The sequence below is a fragment of the Camelus ferus genome, chromosome 3, assembly GCF_009834535.1.
Source record: "Camelus ferus isolate YT-003-E chromosome 3, BCGSAC_Cfer_1.0, whole genome shotgun sequence".
In the NCBI taxonomy this organism is placed as follows: domain Eukaryota; kingdom Metazoa; phylum Chordata; class Mammalia; order Artiodactyla; family Camelidae; genus Camelus; species Camelus ferus.
The window spans coordinates 86,539,863-86,555,557 of NC_045698.1; the positions used below are offsets into that span (position 1 = coordinate 86,539,863).

The 15,695-nt window shown below is 37.7% G+C and overlaps 1 long non-coding RNA gene across 1 annotated transcript in view; it reads right to left on the reverse strand.

Moving 5' to 3' along the window:
- Positions 1-3,089: 3,089 nt before the first annotated feature.
- LOC116662688 overlaps positions 3,090-15,695 on the reverse strand; it is a 415,082-nt gene continuing 402,476 nt past the window's right edge. Inside the window, exon 6 of the long non-coding RNA XR_004318685.1 lies at positions 3,090-3,149. This is a non-coding gene — a long non-coding RNA (uncharacterized LOC116662688). The remainder of the gene's footprint in view (positions 3,150-15,695) is intronic.

The window sequence follows — 15,695 nt, forward strand, 5'->3', positions numbered from 1 at the left end:
ATTTACAGGATTTTTTTCTCCAAGAACATAGTTTACCAATCTACTTTTAGTTCAGAGTTGCCTATGTAGGCTGCTAATTAATGCATTTCTGTTATTTACCAACATCTAGTATTGAAATGTAGATCCCCCCCAAAATCTAAATTCTTTTTCATGATAATCTGCAATCTTGTAGGCAACATACTAAAGCTGGTTATTTACAAATAAAGAGAGAAGTTACTTGCCAAATTTACAGCTTCTCCTGTAAGAAATTAACATACATGCCCCAAAGTGGGTCTCCATGTTGATGCTGGCATAAAATTTGCTGGCAGAGCATTGGAACTTAAATGCAGATATACATCAATAATAGATCATTAAAATCTAATTTAAAACAAAACTCCAGAATGCTCATTCTATCAGTGAACTTTTCTTCATCCCTTCCTTTTTAGCAAGAAAATTGTTTTGACAAGGTTTCTAGAAGCAGCAGGTTGTTCACATTGGACAACCTGGGGTGGTGCTATTAGATTTTTGTCAAATGCAAAACTCACTCAGTCCTCTCCAAAACAAAGTACCAGTATAGCTGGTTCTTTAGATGTTTTTATGCCAAAAAAAAAAAAAAAGCCAGCACTCACATAAAAACAAACAGCCTGTTGTGGATTTCACAATAAGGAATTACTAAATCCCAGAAGCTCTTTCTAAGGTTTAAATATAGGGCCTGCACAAATAATAGTAGTCAAAGTTCTTCAAATAGAATATTTATTCTGAATGACTGACGCCTGCTCAGATTCAGTTTAAAATGCTCCCACGCCATCAGAAAATGAAATGTCTACCCCAAAAAGGAAATCTCCATTTTTTCCCACATGAAACTGAAATTATTCAAGGTAGCTAATAGACAGGGAAATGTCCAGATGACTAACCTTTTTTATTTTCTCAATTGGGCACTACGCATGTCCATGGAATGTATCTGTACAAACAGAGTATTTTACATTCAGGTAGTGGTATTTCAGAACAAGCTTTTGCAAAACAATATGCCATTTTCTGTGGTTTGGGGTAAAGCCGAGGCAAAAATCTGGATCTCTTTTATTTCATAAATGAACTCCATAATAAACAAAACTAAGCTGATAAAGCAGATTTATAATATGGCCGTTGTATGGGATTCAACACCACTGCAAAATACCACATTTGACAAAATTAATGCTGCTGAAAATACTTGCTGCCAGCAGCTCTTATAATTACAAGGCAAGGCAATCGGTAATGAATTCTTTTTTAACTCAGGGATCTCAAATCTCGGGACTGAATGTTGCCCATTATTGGAGTTCAAAGGCAACTATCTCTAGAATTGTTCTTTTAATGCTTGTTGGATGGTTTTAGTTGTTCTTTTCTTGTAGGCACACAATTGTTGTCTTGATCTTTGTGATAAAAAGAGCTTTGCTGGATCTTTGTAGGGAACTCAGTTGGCTTGGTAACCTGCCTGTAGTCAGAATTCCAAAGTGGGGAAACAAAGGCTTAGGAATTATAGGTTGAGAACTGTTTGTTCAGGACTGTGGGAATCTTACCCTGGCCTGTGGAACCAATGGACTCTCTTCATTAGATCCACAGTCAGCCATAAACTCCCCAATTCCTTGCCCTTTTGTCTTTCCCAAACTAGAGCTTTAACCACAATAAAAACGAATGTGGCAACTTCTTTTGTAAATCAATTCTTACCAAAATTCCCAGCATGCTCTAATTCTTCCCCTTCATGTCATAATTTCAAAAGAATGACATTAACTTATTCAATGTTACATTTATTTCCATAATAAGGATGTGTCAAGGGGCAAGACTTCACTTAAAGGCAAAAAAAAAAGAAAAAAAAAAGGCTGTGTTTAGGCCTATTTGAATAGTGATGAGTTGTCTTTCTCTCTGTCCAGATACGCTCCTTTTTCCCAAGTTAATTAAATAAGCAAATATGGTCCAGTATGACTTTTATAACTGCTTAGTTTAAAAAACTCAGTCAAATTGAAGTATAATCCAAGAAAAATTAATTTCACTTAAAAACACCATTGAATAGAAAACATAGCAATTTTACTTTTTTTTAAAAACTGAGTGCAAAAGTATTCTTAAACCAACTGACACTATGCCATCTGATTACACAATTGTGACTTGGAAATGCCAGGAATTTTCCTTTGTGTGTGTAAAGAATGCAAGTTGAATTCAGCAGTGTTCATATAAATACTTTAATTATACCGAAGCTTTATCAGTGGGGAGTCATGGGAAGTCTGTGAAACACTGGATAAACATTTTAAAAAGCAAGAACCATTCAAGGTACACAAAAGAAAGGACAGTCATAACAACAGCAGCAACCACAACCACAACAAACAAGGGACACTGGCAGCTCAGTACTTTTTAGGAGCCTAGGATTGAACTGTTTTTCTTTTCTTTTTATTTCCCACCATTGTTTTGAGTAAAATACCTTTAAAAATGAGAAAGACAAAGCCCAAGACGCTGAAGGGACTGAAGAATTCGAAGCAGTGTCCCGTGAGAAAAAAGTAAAATGAAACCTGGGAAACGGTGGTTCAGATACACTGAAACTCGGAGGATTTAGGCGTAGCTGTTAGATCTGAAAACTAAGAACAAGGACAAACCTAAATTCCCTTTAGAAACATTTTAATAAAGTTTGTTCAAATTTGAGGGTACCCCTTCCCAATGTGATGTCACATACTCAGGGCCGTAGACCACTTTATTTCCTGCATAGTCTTAGGTGACTTCAAAATTTCCTTCTGAAATGTGTAGGCCCCTTAGCACGACGGAATAAAAGTTCAGTGTGGTGGTGGCTCCAGTGCTATGACTTACAGCCACTGACGAGTGACTGAGCAATTCATGGCTTCATACGAGAAGGAAAATAAATATGAGAAAGCAATTAGGCCACTTACCTTTAGTGAAGCTTACAGTTTAGTTTCCTCTTTGCCCTGAGTGAGATGGAGCGCAGAAGTCAATCTAAACTTTATCATTACAAAGGTGAACGAACGATCACTGCCACATTTACCTTCTTTTCCTTGGTCTTCCTTCCTTCCTTCCTCGGTCTTCCTTCCTTCCTTCCTCGGTCTTCCTTCCTTCCTTCCTCCTTCTTCTAATACTTTTTTTTAAAAAACCATTTTGTTGTATATATAATTGTTAAATGCCGATTTGGTTACTTTCTGAAAATAGACAGAAATCAGATAAATATAAATACATACTAATATATACTTGTGAAAACAACGTTAAATGCACTTCTCAAGCAATGCCAGGCAACAGGTGGGCAGTGGGGTGGACACGGTGTAGGGGAACTGAGCTTTCTGTGGGTACTGGGTACTCTGGGGGCTTTTGTTTGTTTTCTTTTTGACTAGATAATGGTCTTTGCACACTAGCATTCTGTGACTCCGTAAAATGAGTAGCTCCAAATTAGCATGCAAACCTTTATTTTCAGATTCTCTCTTTCAGCAGGTAAATAAAACACATTTTCAAGTGTAGGGTGCGGCTTAACTCGTGACTCCCTGTACTGGCTAATTGTCAAAGTCCTTATAAACTTGTAAAGGATTGATTTCCAGGTGTCAGCTCAAATACACTGAATCAGGACATTTTGTATTATGGTCTGGAAATTTGTGTTTTTAATAAAAACATTAACAACAATTCCCCAGAGAAATCTAATGAATGGCTGAAATAATCCAACTAGATTCCCTGTAATAATAAAGGGAAAATCCTCCTTTAAACCAGAGCCAGAGAGCCTACATTTTCTATAACCTGATCATAGTGACTTTATAAAAATGTATCACTCTTGGCATAAGGATAATTCTCATTTAGATACATAACTGCCTAAGCATACCTCTCCTTTTTGTTTTGTATTCATCTAGTTCCCCCCACCCGCCATTTTTCCTGTTTTATATATTAACTTATTCTCATGTTTGTCTCCCACCAAAAAAATCTAGGAAACTCTTTTTTCTTGTCAGCTTAAAAGACCTGGTTCCAACTCTTCCACAGATTCAGCAAGTTAATGATATTCTTTAAATTTTTTCCTTTTTGCTTAACTCAGTCAAAGTAGGTTTCTCTAGTTTGCAAACAAGCACCCAGTACAGACTTAGTAACAGACAGACACAAACAACAGGTTGTCTTTCTTTATGCTTCACAGGACATGATAAAAATAGTTTTCCGGGAACACTTCTGTGTTATGACAAACTTGTGTCTTTGAATTAAGGAAAAGTTTTTCAAGAGTGAAAAATGGACTGGGTGAATTTTGTGAAGTTATTTCCTATTCTTGCTGGGTTGAGCAGAAATTCTCTGGAGGCCTCACTTTTAAAATATTCAGCAAAAAAGGGAGCACTCCTCCTGTGCAACTACTACTCTACTGCAAGCTATCATAATCTCTCAGTAGACTGCCAGAGCTTTCTTAATTGAGCTCCAATAAATCCTGGCCCCATCTCCCACAGCAGCCAATATGAAATCTTTATTGTATCATTCCACTCCTAAGCTCAAACACTTGTAAGGGAAGAAAAATTTCCTCTACCCAATGTAGGTTCTCCTGCTCAGGCCCTATATATCAGACTGGCCAAAGACAGATTTAATAAGAGAAAAACAAACAAGTTTATTAACATGCGCATCATACATGTATGTACAGGAGCACTTAGTGCTGAGTAACTCAAAGGGTTGGTTAGAATTTGGGCTTATATTCCCTTTTAGGCTAAACAAAGGAAAAGGGGCTTTGGGCTTCTGGGCAGGAGAGGCAAGTTATGGGAAGGTGACCAGGAAAAGTATGGTAATCAAGGGTTGTTTGGTAAAGTTTGTTATGCAAATTTAAGTGTGTGCTTTCTCCACTGATAAGAATTGTTCCTGGTGTGAGAGAGGGAGCTAGCCTTACAAATGGAAATTTCCTTTATTAATGTAAATTTCCTTTACAAAAGGAAAACTTATGTCCAGATTTTAGAGCTTTTCCTGTGTCCGCTGGTTCTCAATAGCTCAAAATAATCCATAGGTCAAAGAGGCATATCTTGGGGTGGCATATTCTGGTACCCTACGTCTCACCCTCCCCTTGCTTCCCATAATGCTTAGAAATACAGTCTTTATCATGGCCTGTAAGGCCATCCAGTCATTGTCATTCCATCATTCAGTCTGCCTACCTGAATTGCTCCACTCCTTCTGGCCCCGGGCCCACTCTGTTCTGTCACACAGACCTCCTTGCTGGCCCTTCGTACGCTAACCCTGCTGCTTAGAGTTTTGCATATGCTCTTCTCCCGGCTTAGAGAGCTCTTCTCCTAGAGATCTGTATAACTCTGACTCTCATTTCCTTCAGATCTCTGCTGAAATAACTCTGTATCAGTCAAACCTTTCCTAAACATTCTTTTTACAACAGTACCTTCCCTTACCTCAGGCCCACTCTCTCTGCCATATTTTGCTTTATTTTCCTCCATAGAATGAAATACCATCTGGCATTTATATTGATAATTTGCTTATCTACTTATTCATTTTCTTTTTTTCCCCATTAGAATATAAGACAAAGGTGTGTCTGTTTTGTTAACTGCACTATCTTCAGCACCCAGAACATACTCAGAACATAGGTATGGCAGGGAAGAAGTAACATCTGTTGAATGAATGAATTATTAATCCTAAATATGTGCAGAAGTCTAATGAAGTGTGTTTATTCATTCATTTTAACACTCATTTTAGTTTTCATAGGTGGAGACCAATAGGTCTGATGCTGAATCAGGACTCTCAGAGAAAATCTTTATATTTAGGGGCAGTTTGTATGATTGCAAGAGATAAATCAACTACCGGAACAAGTCAAAGAAATATGCAATCACATCTGAAGAAAGTAAAATACACAGATATTGGGCGTTCAATGCCACACCACTGCAATAAAGCTAATATTACAATAAAGCAAGTCACATATTTCTTTGGTTTCCCAGTGCATATAACAGTTGTTTACACCATACTGTAGTCTATTAACTGTGCAGTAGAACTGTCTTAAAAAATGTAAATACTTTAATGCTAAAAATTGCTAATCACCACCTGAGACTTCAGTGAGTTGTAATCATTTAGCAACAGTAACATCAAAGATCAATGATCACAGATCACCATATCAAATATAATAATAAAGAAAATTTAGAAACACTATGCAAATTACCAAGTGTGACAGAGAGACATGAAGTGAGCAAATGCTGTTGGAAAAATGGTGCTGATAAGACTTTCTCAATGCAGGGTTGCTACAAAACTTCAACTTGTAAAAAACACAGTATCTGCAAAATGAAATAAAGCAAGGTGCAATAAAGCAAGGTATACCTGCATGAAAGTTTAAAAAATGGGCAAAGAAAAAGTATTTTGTAGGGTAAATAATTTCTGATGGTCTACTGAGTGATGAGACACAGACAGATACTCTTCTATACAATATTCACTAAAGCTAATGGGAGGAGGGTGTGGGCGTGCCTATTTGTAAGAATGATGTGGACAAGGTCCAATAAGGCCTTCCACTTTTTCAAGGATTTCTCTGTGACCTGACATCACAAATGCTTTAATGTGGTTGGGATTAGTGAGAAGGCATGCAACAACTGAGGAAACTGTAAGAACTCAGAATGTCAAGGGAGAAGATATTAAGGGCAAAATGTGAGTAATCAACCAAAATCCTTGACAATGACCATAGCAGCCACTTGTGCTAAATAGATTTACCCACCACCACCAACCATGAAGGACAGATATAACCAGTAGTCCTTAGGAAAGAGCATAGCCCCACAGACTACTGGCCGCTGCAGGGTATTTAACTGACAATAGACCCTCAATGGCCCTTTGCTCTTTTACTCCTTGTCGCTGTAGGTATTTTCTGTCCCTCTCTGGTGAGAAGGAGCTGACTAACATGGGACTCTGGGGTGGGAACACATCCTGTCCTCGTCGCTTTGGAGAAGTGTTGCTGGTGCAGCGGTTATTTCTATGAAAATGCCCAGTTCACAAAAGACTTTAAGTATAACTGGCAACTAGATTCTTATAGCCTAAAAAAAGGGGAAAATGTTTTGTTAGTGAAAAAACAGAGTGAAGTCTTTTGCGGGAACACACGGCGCATTTTCTCAGTATGCTTCTTGACAGAGCCCTTTAGTCTGTAGATTTCTGAGGCTTAAGTTACAAATTCAAGGGTTATATAGACCCAAGCTTGGGGTTAAAATGTTCATATTTGAATAGCAAGTTGGTTTCCACATTACTGTTAGAAGCTTCACTTGCTTTGTAGAGGCCTGGAGTGGAGAACATGAGGAGAAGCAGGGGTAGAAATACAGAGTTTAGGCTTGTGTGGGCTATTAATTTCTAGTTTAGTCCTAGATTATACCTTTACCTCCTCCTCTGCTGGATGGTTTACAAACTGTTATGAGGTCCAAGCATGACCAAGATCATGAACCAAATATCACACCGGAAAGAAATAAAAACCAAATAAAAATGCTCCATGCTAAATGCTCTCCAGAGGGTCACCTTTCCAATCCAGTTACTGTTACCAGAAAATACCTACATCAAAGGCTAATTTGTTTGTGACTACGGTCCACTGCTTATCTGCACAATTTATTAGTCACATAAAATATTTTGTAATTTTGTACTACAGTGGCTTTGTCAGATTTCTCCACATATCTTATATAATGCTTTGACGGGCTCTATCTATTTAAATTTAAATCTACATATATTCTTTGTGGTTTCGAGATTGGGTGTATACATTGCACTGTATGTGTAGATGGTTAAACCTAACCTAAACCTAAGTGTCACATGTCTAAGAAATGTGTTGTTCTTCCTATATTCTCTATGAGTAATCAGACAAAAATGCATTGGTATTTATATTTAGGCACATATTAAGCTCCCTCTTTTAATTCAGAATTGGAGTATAAATGAATCTCTTCTTTCTTTTATATAAATGCATATATTTCTACACAGAAATCCCTCAGCTAATTCATGACACTTGACATTAATCACATACACAAATCAACAAAGACTCTGCTTTCATATAGAAACTAATTTAGAACATATTTCTAAATTACTGCTTGTTATTGCCGTCAATTTAAATAGCTAGCTAATGACAATATCTGTTCATAATCAAAGCAGTCAAAAATACCAAGTTTGGTAATTAGACCATATAATTCCTTAACAACTCAATTTTATAATGGAAAAGTACAATGCTTTTAGTCAATTCTCTTCAAAAACTCCTCTATATTCAAAATTAGGAATTCCACTGTGTATTCTTGTGACATTTAAAGCTCGAAATGGAGTGGTTAGGTTAGAAAGCACAGTTCCCTTCTGGATTCTATGTGAAACTGCTTGTAAGTCACATTATATTCTAAATCCATTTCCCTTCAAACCATTCTGAGGGTATAACATTTACTCTTTGTCACTAATGTTCTTTTCTGTAAGACACACTGATATGAATTGTCACACGGTGAAACAATTAATCTTTTGGGGCAATTTTAATGATTCTCTAATTATATGAAACTATAGAAAATCATCTTTTCCCCTTTATCAGCTCAGATACTTGGGGACATTTCAATGCTAAGACAAGAAAAAGAAGGGAGATTCTCTACATTTCTGTTTTAAGAATATCATATTAACAGAAATCTATAAGCCAAACACAGATAGTGTCACAAATGCAAACTGACACATGGCATAAAGGGTGGTGATGCAAAAATCCAGCCAGAAAAGCCCTGAAATAGGCTGATTCCATTGCTCCTAGCTGCTTGCTTTTCAATTCTTTATCTCAGCTATTGGGTTTGAATAAATTTCATCTCCCACACTACAAGTAATGAGCAGGCAATGACTTATGAAGCACAGAGACCAAGTTAAGACAGAATTAGAACACAATTTTAATGAGACGGAGCTGAGAAAGTAGAAGTGCTACTCATTTGACAGACTTGGCAAAATGTCCAATATTATTTCAGATGTTCTTCCCTTTCTATAAAGAAACTTGACAAAATATTAAAATAAAAATTTTAAAAAGGGGGCTCCGAAGAATTCATTGGGGGCAGATTTTTAATGTGATTAGAAGTTAGTTATTAGAGAAGTCATTTAAGAAGTGCAGCAATTGTGACTTTAAATGTAAACGTGTTAAGTACAAATACTCCTGTGAAAACAAACAACGTGCTTTGGTTTCTCTGGAAGAAAGAAAAGCATGTTAACACTCTGACGACATGCATCTCTTTGAAACGAGGTCCAGAAATTGTTGGGAAAATGGAGAATAGACAAATAATTTCTGTTATCACTTACTTGGAAATTTACAAAATAAAATCTATGGCCTTGAAATGCACTGAAAATAAGCTGGTGTGTAAACAAGATAAACTCAGGCATGGAGTTCTTTTTGTTTAGATGCTCAATGTCCAGTGTTCAGTACGGGAGAAAGCACCTAGTTGAGGTGGTGGGGACAGTCCCCAGGGAAGTGTAAATAAAGGGAAGTGTTCCCTGGCTAATAAGAAAGGTTTGCACCAAAATGAAACCATTTATTTTAATAATAAAAAAATTATAGGGTACTCATCCTATGAAACACCTAGAGGCCACAAAATAACAAGAAAACTGAAAAAGCTAAGAACCCCAACCTACCAAAAACAACATAAAGAATTTAAGCATGTTTTCCCACTCAGCTTCTATCAAGGATGCCCCCTCTCCCTTACAAGGCCTGTGCCATCTCAGCAGGCCAAGATGGAGTCTGGGTCAAATTAAGACACACAGCAAAGCTCCTCACATTTTGCATCTTAAATCCATCCCCCCAAACATCCCCTCAAAGGTAAAGGAGTCTTTTTTCCCTCTCTGCTCCTACCTACTCCACACTGGTTTTTTTTCTTTTTTTTTTTTTTTTAGTGATTACTTCCTGTCGATTTTTCTAGTGCATAAAACATCTGTGATTTGCTGCAGGCACTCAGTATTTAGACGGAGATCCTCACAGCAGGTGCCACTTACAAAAAAAAAAAAAGGCCCCTGCCAGTGTGAACACACCAGTGTTATCCCATGACCCAGGGGTCACGCTGCTTTCTTTAGCCAAGGAAGCCTTCTTCCATCAACAACTGATGAAACAGTGTTTTGTCTGATAGGCTCAACTTTCTCTCAAGTGATAAGCTAATCTCTATATATCTTTTAAAGTGAAGATGTGGGCTTTCAAAATGATGTGCAGAAAATCAAATTCTGATTTGCATCCTACAGGTGAAAAAAAAAGACCAAGAGAAAATATAGTAATTTTCTAACGCTGATGAATCATCTCCCTTGGTGCCCCCAGGCTTCCATGCCCCAAATCTACTTCCTTGACTTTGAAGTCTGGGTCCTCTAGAGCTGTGAAATTTCCTGGATAACAAACAATGCTGAGGAAACTGTTGTGAGAAAATAAATGTGATAATCATGGGACCTATAAATGTAGTTTACGTTTAACACCCAATAACAGGGACCAAAAAGAGGTGTGTTACATTTTCTCATAAATGTCCCCATTCTTTAAACAGCATGTTAGAAATTCAGTTACAGGCATTTAATGGAGCTAATTACAGTTTGTGAATCTCTCCAGCTTTCTCCTTGCTGTTCTCCTGAGAGTTCCTTTGTAGTATTATCCACTAAAATACCTGATGGAGTTGGCTTTAGCATGGCTTGCTATAGAGATATTCCACATCCAGCACACCCTCCTTCAGTATATCTATTGTAACTGATTGTGAACATCAGATCCAAGAAATCCAAAGAAAGTTCAAGGCAATACCAGGAGTTTTCAAAGAGCTTTCCTAAGTATAGCCAACAAACCATGTGTTTGGTGTGTTAAAGGTAATCCTTGTGGGTGGTCTCATTAAACTGGTAGACAAATTATATAATATATAAGATAAATATTATAATATGTGATGTTATAAATAAAATAATATAATATTGGAAGATGAATTTCCAATTCATGGAAGAAGATGAAAGAATAAAGTTTTAATTGTCTAGTATGCTATGCATGTATGATATATATGGGGAGAGGTAACACTGTCAGTTTATGCCCATTCAAGATTCTTTAAGAAATTTTAATTTTCACAAGCAATACAGTCCTATTTCACAATCCCACTCTTACTTATCCTCCCTGCCTACCTTCCCATACACATCTGGTTCCTAATTAAGGACCATATTTAGTCCTTAGTCATAGGATATGACATATTCTTGATCTGTCACTTGGCCAGTTGCATTTAATGATAAGGCAAAAGTTAAAATGCTAGGTACTGCTTCACGTCCCTAAAATTTTAGGAATTTTGTTCACAAAAGGCAGAGATGGATCTTAGGCAGAGGGGATTTGGGGGATGAAGTATACCATTTCATTCTCATTGCCCTGGGCTGAAGATACAACATCCCGTCCATTCTTTCTCCACTGATTCTCTCCTCCATTTTGGTGTTTACCTGTTTCCCTCCATGGAACTCTCTGTATACCTCCACTGAGGCAGGTATATCGCACATTTATTATCTGTCATCATTTTCCACTAGCTTGTTGAGGTCAGGGGCCTGATCTTGCTCATGTGTCTGTGTCTAAGCATTACGGTATTGAAGGTCAATCGCTGAAAGGATGGATACGAGATAATGGCTAACCTGTGACAGTGGGAGGTATATGGTCACTCAAGAAGGCAGACTCAGATTCCTAGGAACCAGGGACCATAAAGAGACATAGTGTGTGAGAATCGTCACAGAGTATGAGAGCTGACAGAATACACTAGTTATGCCTCTAACCCTCAATTTCACTCCTGACCTTCCAAAATGGTGTAACAGAGAAATTAGGATTGGACTGAATCAGATTCCCTGAACTGGCATTCCACTTCTAATGATATCAGTACTATCTGGGCAAATTCCTTGACCTCTCAAATCCACTCAAATCCAATTTCTTCCATTGGAAATACTGGCATAAGAGTACCTACCTCAGGGGATTAAGTGAAAAAGCATCCTGGGCAAGATCAACAAATCTCAGTTCCCTCTCGTTTACTTTTATCCAAGGAGTTTCTTTTCCCTGTTGTATAGCTGACATTTAGAGACGTGGTGTTGTTGTCAATGTCTAAGCAATGATCATGTCCAGGATCAATAGGCCTTGTTCAGGAATAGTGTTTTTCACAGGTTCCCCAGCCAGGCTTTTCACAGTGAGAGGTTTTTCTGAGAGGTCATCTCAGTTATTCTGCACGAATCAAGATTATTCAAGGAGACAAAGGCATTGATCATCTTCTCTTTGCTTCTTGTTTTCCTTGAGCCCTATAGCAGCTTTGCCAATGTTCTCTATAAATGCTTTGTGTAACTTAAAGCTGGCTTTTAGCAAGTAGATAGTGAATTTCACCAAGCCCATTTTCCTTGATCCAGAAGAAAATATTTTTCCTAATTATATTTTAAAACTTAGAAAAAATTTAATTGTGGTAAAAAAATGTAGAATGTAAAATTTATCATCTTAACCACGTTAAGTGTATCGTTTAATAGTGGTGAGTATATTTACATTATTGTATAACACATCTCCAGAACTTTTTCATCTTGTAAACCTGCAACTCTATGCCCATTAAACAATAACCCCCCATTTTCCCTCTCCTAGAACCTCTGATTATGTTTTTAATTGTTGGTTTCTGTCTAGTTTCAGATGCGGTGATACAGAAACACATATTTGGTAACTATTAGAGTATCTTTACAAAAAGTCATTTCTCATTGTTAAAACACCTATGTTCACAAATGTGGTACACACAAAATGCTCCTTTTCTGCCATGCATAACAATAATATAAGTAATGATCCATGAAATATGGATAAATATAGATCTCACCCGTAAGATGCTGGATGAATATGTTTGTAACCCTGGGCTCTGCTTTGGTTAAGAATGGAAGATAGTATAATGTGAAAGGGTGGTTTTTCTAGAAGACGGTGATGTTCTCGGATTTTCTTGGAGACTAGATTACATGCTCTTTAGCCACACAAAATGATTCTTGAAACAATGTCTGGATAACTGAGAGCAAAGTGATTTTTTGGGCATCTGATCTACCACTTTTCTGCCTCACTTGGCATATTTAGATTCAGCCTGTATTAGTATTTGAAGAAGGCTTATTTTCTTTGAATGAGTTACACTTAGAAAATTAATTGTTAAACATGTACCATGGGGAAACCATAAAATTTGAAAACAGAACTTAACAACAAAGAAGGGGAACTTTACTTCAAATTCTTAGTTCTTATTATGTGTGGCCATCTTCCATTTCCATTTTCAGATTTATCTGCTAACTTTCCGTGCTGACTTCAGCTAGAAATTCAAATCTTAATACCACATCTGCCAAGACTGGCAATATTTTCTCTTCCTAAATGGTCACTAAATGTTTTCCTTCATCCTCACTCCCATATATAAATAAAACACTTTTAAATATCAAAAGTATTATCTTAAAGAGGTTCCATTATAATCTATCCCTGAAAATGATAAAAAAAAAAATCACGTAGAAATACTACACCATGTACCGGGAAAGAATATCAATTCCATTATATACACATATTTCTTTTAAAAAACCCTCTACTTATGTATCCTTACTGACACATTTTGTCATAATACACATAACTAAAATGCCCTTAAGTTTATTGCTATGCCAGATTTTAAAACCATGACAGAAAACAGGATTCACTGTTGTATTTCTTAGAGTCAAATCATCCTGACAAGCTAAGGTCACTTCAGTTCAAATCCCAAAATGTTCCCATCCCTTCAGAGGCTGGGATGTTATTACTATTTTTGTCAAGAAGGACTTGTGAATGATGTAGTCATTCTCAGTGAGAAAACGAAAGGTGTATTCCACTGCGGGCTGTGAAAGGAGATGATGTATCTTCTACAGAGTCGGTTGGGGCCCCTCGGCCAGCTTCTTCATGGTGTGAATTCCTGATTGAAGTGCCAGCTGTGATTCGGGGTCTCAGAGAGACCTTGGCAATGGCAAAGCAAGACCCTGTGTTCAGAACTGACGAAACTCAGTTGACGAGAGAAGCGACAGCTATTCCTTCGGAATGCTTATCATGGGGAACGTCATTGATAAAAAAGAAACAGTTGGGGAGAGAGGGGATTAGGAAGCTTCTGTGTGATATGACCTGACAGACCTGAAATCATATTATAATGACACAGAAATAGGAGTTTACTTCAATGCACGTAAGATGAATAACTTGGTCATTATAGACAAAATAAGTAGTTGGAAAAATATTTCTTTCTGAAGTTAGCCTCCTCAATATAACCGGATTTAATCTGGCTCATCAAATTAATAGAAAAATCTGTGAACAACTCTAGGCCTGATAAGAGTAATGAGATTCCAGAGAGTCCTAAATTATACCCAACTGTCCTCCTGTAGCTCCAAGTTAGAGTGAAAGGCAGGCATTTCTTCCCCTGGGAGAATGGCTTGTTTCTTTATTATTCTTAGCTTCCAAACACTTTTAAACAAATTTTTCTCCCTCTTGCTAACCCCAGCCATGAAGAAAGATGTGTATAAGGCAGTTATTGTTTTGCAGCAAATGTGCTGATCTGTCCATTGGTGTCCTTGGAGACTTTCACTCGCAGACGTGGAGCTGGCATCATGACTGCAGGGTTCTGAACGGACCTCCCCAGTGGTGCCTGAGCTGGATCCTCGGAAATCAGAGATGCCCTAATGATTGACCATGAGACAGCAGTCTGCCCAGGCCCTGGCTGGCTGTGCCCAGAGGCCTAGAAAGCGTTATGAAGAGTGTGTCACGTGGTGCCAAGCCATTAACAGAACAGCAGCGCTCCATCTCTGCCTGAGGACCGCGCGGAGGGCAGCATATTATCCTCAGCCATTAAGCTCAGTCACAAAGAGACAGCCCCCAGAGGGCTCTGAGACAAGGTAGGGAAGCTTTTACCGAAATGCAGACCCAGCTGCATGTGAAAATCTGTCTCGCTAAATTCACTGCACTCCAGACCTTCCTTTTAACCTCAGAATTACCTCCCTTGATACTGGTCAGAAAGTGAGACAGTATTTATTTTGTGACACCAGGCAGAGAAGATGAATTTCCAAATAGTTGTTTAGATAAAGGTAAGCAGCAAAGTTTGTGATGTTATAATCAGGTATTTGCCAGACAATTTTGAATGAGGCAGGGTATTAAAAACAATCTGTTTACACCAGCTCACACTGTTTTGGAACATGAGTAAGTCTCTATAGGGAATAGATTGATTTATTTCTTTTCTTTCTTTCTTTGTTTTTTTTTTTTTTTTTTTTTTTTGCTGACCTACATGGTAGAACTCTTATTTGCTTCATTTTTATGCCACAAACCTTCCAGAAAGCTGAGATGTCATCATGAGCATTCTCTGCCTCTAAGCCTCTGATGATTCTAGTTATCTCAGAAGGGTAGAGCTCTGGCCTCTTGCTTCTGATTTGCTGGCAATAGACCTTCGGCTAACAGTATATCTGCTCAGCTGAAGATGGAGAGCTAATCTAGAGGGACTCGAAATGGCTCTGTCATTTTCTAGATGACAGCTTCTATTTTCCACTGGCTTCTGGCACGTGTGCTCTCATCCATCTATGTCAGGAAGACACTTGCTTATCTGGTTGCAAGAAACGCTTTGGTTGAAAATATGTAACTGCAGTTCATCAGTCTTGTGAGCAAGTTGTTGATTTTGCTAAACTCAGTTTAAACTCTGCTGTGGTTTTGTGATATGACATCTATTTTGATTAGCTATTGTCATGATTATTTATAGAGTCTTAGAAGGACACCAAAGTTTACAAAAAGGCAAGTTAAGCAGCCAGTTGAGTGGTGCCAAACAGAAGTTTCAGGA